The sequence below is a fragment of the Peromyscus eremicus genome, chromosome 4, assembly GCF_949786415.1.
Source record: "Peromyscus eremicus chromosome 4, PerEre_H2_v1, whole genome shotgun sequence".
In the NCBI taxonomy this organism is placed as follows: domain Eukaryota; kingdom Metazoa; phylum Chordata; class Mammalia; order Rodentia; family Cricetidae; genus Peromyscus; species Peromyscus eremicus.
Genome location: NC_081419.1, coordinates 48,825,612 through 48,832,734, shown reverse-complemented (window position 1 = coordinate 48,832,734; position 7,123 = coordinate 48,825,612).

Below are 7,123 nucleotides of genomic sequence, written 5' to 3'. Positions count from 1 at the left end.
GGCCAGCTCGCCCATGCCCCTGCGAACAAGGTCAGCTCTGTGGTGCTGCCCAGGTGAGGTGAAGGACCCTCGCTCCTGAGTGCTTCAGCCGGTGAGGGGCAGGGCCAGCTCTCCCTAGTGTTACAGCCAGTGAGGGGCGTGGCCAACTCTGTACAGCCCTATCCTCTTGGCCTTTGGTGGTGTCAGGAGCCTCGGACATCAACAGAGACCGCAGCTGTATCAGATCCATGAACCCAGACATGGGCCCTGGCAGCAAGCAGTCCAGGCCCAGACGTCACCATAGCCCTGGGTGGCAATGAAGCCACACCCACCTCAGCCCGATCCTCACCTTTTTTTTTTTTTTTTTTGCCTCTTCAGATATGCCTCTGTTCACAGGACATGAACCATTTTCTCTCTCTCTCTCTCTCTCTCTCTCTCTCTCTCTCTCTCTCTCTCTCTCTCTCTCTCTCCTGCACCACACCATACATTTGCTCACCATAATAGTGTCCATCTACCTGGTGCCGCAAGGTGCCGCGTGGGCCCGAGTTCTCTCCTTGGATTCTGGGGCAGACCACCCCAGGCCTGCCTGTGGGTCTCCTTGTCCTGCTCAGTCTGTGGTGGCTCTGGGCAGGATCATGCTTCCTCATCACAGAGATCATAATAGTTCCCAACCGCCTGGCACCAGAGGCAGGCTCCTGGTTGGTTCTGAGGTCTTGATGGCCCTGGACTAGAAAGCCCGGGCTGCCCTTGGTTGAGTCCCACACACCCACCCCAGCCACATGGTGTGGGGCAGAGGTGTTGCTGGAGTCCTCTCGTGGGCCTAATAAGACAAGTTCCAAGCAGGAAAAATGCCCTTTTCCACGGAGACATTGGACTGCTCCCTCAGACCCTTAACTATACACACCCTACTCCCACTGTGGTTCTAAAGCCGGACCAGCCTGTACCCCACATTTCTCAGATCACAGGGAAACAATGCTTCTCACTATCTACTCTTTCACAAATTTCTAGCACCAATTCTTAGGAATAATGTGTCTTTTCTCTTTAAAAAAAAAATTCTCAGCAGGGTGTTTGCAGTTGATTATAACAGATCCCTGTTTGTGGTGACTCACTGTGCCGGGGACCATCAAGTAACCAAGTCACTGCGTTTTCCTCAGATGAGTTCCGTGTCAGACGGTGCCTTGACCCTCTGCACATTTGGTCACATCGGATGCTGTCAGTAGGTCAGAAGACTGAGTCACGAGCACGAAGGTGCTGCAGCGCTGTCCCTGGAAGCCGTGACTTCCAGAAAGTACCACTGTGCGGATGTGGTTAAGGATTTAGAGTCAGGAGATTGTTCTTGATTTTTCTAGGTGATCCTAATGTGACCACTTGGGTCCTTATAATGAAAGGAACAGGGAAGGATGTAAAATCTGCATATAAGTGTGATGCACATACATGGTTTCCTGACTTCATGAAAGATAATAGAATCCCTCAGGGTCCAGGGAAGATTTAGAGTCAGGAGATAGTTCTTGATTTTTCTAGGTGATCCTAACATGACCACTTGGGTCCTTATAATGAAAGGACCATGAGCTAAGGGGTGCGGGGTGCCCCTGCAAACTGCAAAGGACAAGGAAACAGATCCTCCCCAAAGCCTCCAGCAGCTGCATAGATCTTTCAATAGGGTGATTTCAGCCCATGGGGACTGGTTTTAGGTTCCCTTACAGATCACAAGGAAAGAGTTTTGTATTGTTTTAAGCTAGTAAATCTGTGGCAATTAGTTGCAGCAAGAGCCTTCCAGATAAATGCAGTCCTTGTTAGAGGATGCTGACGTGAATGGTGTAGATTTGCAAGACAGGGGGCAGGGGGCACAGCCCCAACTTTCATCTCAAGCCCAGACCACAAAGGTCTCAAGTGTTGCTTCCTCCTGGACTCCATCTGGGCCTGAGGCTTCATGACTCCAGGTCCAGAATCTCATCAGCCAGCCGAGGGGTGGAGCGCACTGACTGACCACACCTGGAATCGGAGAGCGGGTGGGTTTGCCTTTCCAAATTACTTTGGAGAAGAATGAAGAATAGATAATTTATGCAAAGTAAAATGGAAACAGTGTAACGAAATAACAACCCCTCACTCAGTCATGTCCAGTTCCATTGGAACTGAGAAACCAGAGAAGGTTTGAAGTGCTTTTATTAGAATGGGGAAGAGTCTTGCATGCTAAATAGATCACATAAAGCCCCATTCATCTGCTTCCAATACAGTGAGGTCCCTTGCATTCATTTGTTGTATGAAGCATCCTTTACTGTGATGAAGGATGTAAAATCTGCATATAGGTGTGATGCACATACGTGGTTTCCTGACTTCGTGAAAGGTAATAGAATCCCTCAGGGTCTAGAAGCAGAGCCTTTTGGTGAAATTAGAATGTTCCCTGCTAAAAACCATCCACATTGGCTAGCACTAGTTACCATCACCATTTGGCAGGTGGCCAGTCACCCAAACGACTGTTTCAAGCCTGCTTCACATGGAAGCTGGGAAGCAAATTCAGAGGCCCACCCTAAAGTAGGGGCAGCTAACAGGCTTTGAGAAAGCTAAGTTCAGACACAAAGAGATCAAGGAAAGAGAAAACAGCCCACATGAAAAGTCTGAGATCTAAGAGGAGTCACACCATCAAAGGTAGCTGGGAATGGATGGGTGCATCTAAGCAAAAACCAGCTAAAAAAGATTATTAGTGTACAAATTGTGGGTTAAAAGAGACTTAAAACACCGGATGTCACTGGCGTGTAGATGGGAGGCAGACAATAAGAGAGAAACAATTCCAAGGCCCTCATCTGTCGGTGAGAAGAGAGCAAAAACTATGAACCTGTAAACAGCAAAAGAGACGGGTACTCTCTGACACCTAGAGTAACCGGAGACAGGTACTCTATGACACCTAGAGTAACTGGAGACAGGTCCTCTATGACACCTAGAGTAACTGGAGACAGGTCCTCTATGACACCTAGAGTAACCGGAGACAGGTCCTCTATGACACCTAGAGTAACCGGAGACAGGTCCTCTATGACACCTAGAGTAACCGGAGACAGGTCCTCTATGACACCTAGAGTAACCGGAGACAGGTCCTCTATGACACCTAGAGTAACCGGAGACAGGTCCTCTATGACACCTAGAGTAACCGGAGACAGGTCCTCTATGACACCTAGAGTAACCGGAGACAGGTCCTCTATGACACCTAGAGTAACCGGAGACAGGTCCTCTATGACACCTAGAGTAACCGGAGACAGGTCCTCTATGACACCTAGAGTAACCGGAGACAGGTCCTCTATGACACCTAGAGTAACCGGAGACAGGTCCTCTATGACACCTAGAGTAACCGGAGACAGGTCCTCTATGATACCTAGAGTAACCGGAGACAGGTCCTCTATGACACCTAGAGTAACCGGAGACAGGTCCTCTATGACACCTAGAGTAACCGGAGACAGGTCCTCTATGACACCTAGAGTAACCGGAGACAGGTACTCTATGACACCTAGAGTAACCGGAGACAGGTCCTCTATGACACCTAGAGTAACTGGAGAAAGCCAGAGTATAACCATGAAGGTGGTGGGGAAAGAAAACAGCTACCAGAACATACATAGCAACTAATCTAAATTGCTGGGCAAGAAAGGAGAAGGAAAAAAAGAACACACACACACACACACACACACACACACACACACACACGCACACACACACAGTCCTTCTTAGAGAATGCTGGCATGAATGGTGTGGATTTGCGAAATGGGAAGGCAGCACAGCTCCAACTTCCATCTCAAACCCAGACCACAAAGGTCTCAAGCGTTGCTTCCTTCCTGGACTCCATCTGGGCCTGAGGCTTCATGACTCCAGGTCCAGAATCTTATCAGCCAGCCGAGGGGTGGAGCGCACTGACTGACCACACCTGAATATATATATATATTCCAGGTGTTGTGAAACTTTCTGGCTTTGAGAACATTATCCCAATTCAGTTTGTATCAACCATAATCGATCAGAAAATGAGATTTATAAGGGATGCTATTTAAACATATGACAATATAAGGCACCTAGGAAACACCCATCGGATGTAGGGCATATCTGTTAGGAAAATTCATCGAAAGGTATTAAAGTTGACCTAGTTAAATGGAGCTCTATACTGTGCTTTAGGTTGCTGTTATGGTTGATTTTAGTGTCAACTTGTCACAAATTCCAACCAACCAAGTAGTGAGCCTTGACTGAAGAATGGTCCTGAGTGCCTTGATTAACGTGGGAAGACCCACCCCCAAAGTATAGCAGCCCAGATCAAAAGGGCGGGCAGAAGGAGGGTGTTCACCTTTTGCCCACCTGGCCTTCCCTCTTGCCTGCTGAGTTGACTCACCCTGTTGGAGCTGCTGCTGACTCCTTCGCTGACACCAGAACCAGCGTTTTCCGGCTCCACCATGAGCTAAGGACCCGTGGCTCTCTAAGAGTCTTCCAGGTTTTTGTCACCAGATTAGGACTGCTGAGGAATCCAGCCTTGTGGAGGAAGCAACTGGGTTGTGAGCCTCCCCGGTGTGAGACAGCCACAGGGGGATGACCCCAACTGCTGAGACACCCAGCATTGCAGGCTTAGCTGCTCAGGTGTGAGATAACTGTCATCACTGTTTAAATGTAAGTCAATTAAAAAAGTCTGTGTGTGTGTGTGTGTGTGTGTGTGTGTGTGTACACACGCGCACGCGTGCTCTGCTCAACAATTGTTGCTTTATGCAATATTGAAAAAGGTGTTAGTATTCTTTAAACCGATTCACAGAACTGCAATTCCAGCCCCCCCCCAAAAAAAAAAAATTCCAGCAGGAATCATTTTGTGCAAGTTGATGAATTGGTCCTAAAATTTATATGAAAGAATAAAGGGCTAATCATGGGTCTTTCACTCTCATAGAAGAACCAAACACAAAATCAATTCAAGGTATCAAGGTAGAGTAAAGATTTAAACAGAAAGAGGCAGTTCTCAAACCCTAGATGTGAATATCTGGGAATAGCTTTGTGACTTTGGGCCAGGAATGAACTTAAAGATGATGTGTGGAAACAGAAACCACAAATAAAAGCATTGGGAGCTTTATTACATTAAATGTGAGAATGTATGCTTTTCAAAAGAGTATTTACTGAGTGAAAGGCAAACCCCAGATTAGGAGAAGATACTTGCCAAACACATAATTTAGAAAAGAATTAGAAGCAAGGCCTAGTGTGGCTCTTGCCTGCCTTCCTGATACTCAAGATGCAGAGACAGGAAGTTCACAAGATTGAGGTCAGCCTGGGCTATGTGGTCTTCTCAAAACAAAATAAAACAAAACAATCATTGAGAAGACAGGAAGACCAGCTAACATGAAAAGGAGGAGCCATCTCACTTGAGAATTGGGCACAGGTCAAGAGTCCTTTAGATCACAGGCGGCTCATAATAACAATGGGGAAGGATGTCCACCTGTATCTGCAGTCAGGGAAGACTTGAAATCCATCACAGTGAAACACTATCTCAGACTCTCCTGTGCAGCCCAGAGGATTATCTACAATAGCAAACATTTTGGTTTCAGAGGAGTGGGTTTATTAAGTGTGTGGCAAGTACAAGTATAGGGCGAAGAGCAATCGTGGGTATATAGCAAAGCATCGTCAAATCAGGTGCTTACCACATCCAAAGAAACAACCAGGGCAGCCAGACAGAAAGCAGTGTGCTGGATGGTTTATGTGCGCTCGACAAGTTAGAGTCGCTGGAGAGGAGGAACCGCCATTCAGAAAATGCCTCCATGAAATCTGGCTGCAGGGTATTTCCTTAATTAGTGATTGGTGGGAAAGGGCCCAGCCCACTGTGAGTGGGGCCATCCCTGGGCTGGTGTTCCTGGGTGCCATAAGAAAGCAGGCTGAGCTGGGCGGTGGTGGCACATGTCTTTAATCCCTGCATGTGGGAGGCAGAGGCAGGCAGATCTCTCTAAGTTCAAGGCCAGCCTGGTCTACAGAGCGAGATCCAGGACAGGCACCAAAACTACACAGAGAAACCCTGTCTTGCAAAACCAAACAAAAACCAAACAAAACAAAAACAAAAACAAAAACAAAAACAAAAAACAAGAAAGCAGGCTGAGCAAGCCATGAGGAGCAAGCCAGTAAGCAGCACTCCTTCATGGCCTCTGCCTCAGCTCCTGCCTCCAGGTGCCTGCCCTGCTTGAGTTCCTGTCCTGACTTCCTGCAATGGATGTACAAGCCAAATAAGCCCTTTCCACTCCAAGCTCCTTTTGGTCTTGGTGTTGCATCATAGCGATAGTTATCTCAACTAAGACTAGTGGGTAAAAGTGAAAGACAAGAAAGCCGATGATAACACCAACGGGCGCGTCCCACGTCCCACAGAACCAACTGAGGAAGCCCCATTGAAGCAGTCAGCTGGAGTTCTGACTGAGTCTTGGTTAGAGAGTTTTTTCCTAGGGATGAGTGTCCAGCTTCTCGTTCCCCATGCCAGCCTTTCTAGACTATGGGATAAACACAGCCATCTCTGTTGGAAATGGTTTGCTTTCCAGCCGTTCTCAAGGATGCCATGTTCTTCATACCCTTAGCTGTGTGCTGCTTTTCCTATCTCTCTGTCTTAGACTTGGGGATCCAGACTACCTCAGGGCAGGGGGTTTGGGGGAGACATTTGTGATGAACACGCCTGAGTCTGGGACAAGGGAGGGCTTCCTGGCTCCCTTAGCCCACTTTCAAAAAGCCTGAACAACACACAACTGATCAATCTAATGGCTATTCTGTCTCCAGAGTGCAAAACGTTAGGCCAAGTGACGGTGAGACTATGCGGTAAGGCCCACGGGAGCTGGACTTGCCACTTCAGCATGACTACTGCTTTACGTGATTCTGACACTTCCTTTCTAGATTAATCTTAGAAAACCTTTGTACATGTGCACTGGGAAATAGCGATACTCAGAACAACATCTGCATAAAGACTGAAAACGAAACAAATAGACAAAAAAACCTGAAAAACCTCATGGTGTTTACTCCTGAAAGCATGCTCAAGCCAACTGAAGTATATGCACTAATGCAAATAGCAGGCAGACCGCTTGTACACATAAAATTAAAAATAAACACATCTTTAAAAGATGAGTTATCAGGAGCTGGAGAGAGGGCTCAGTGCTTAAGAGTACGTAGGACT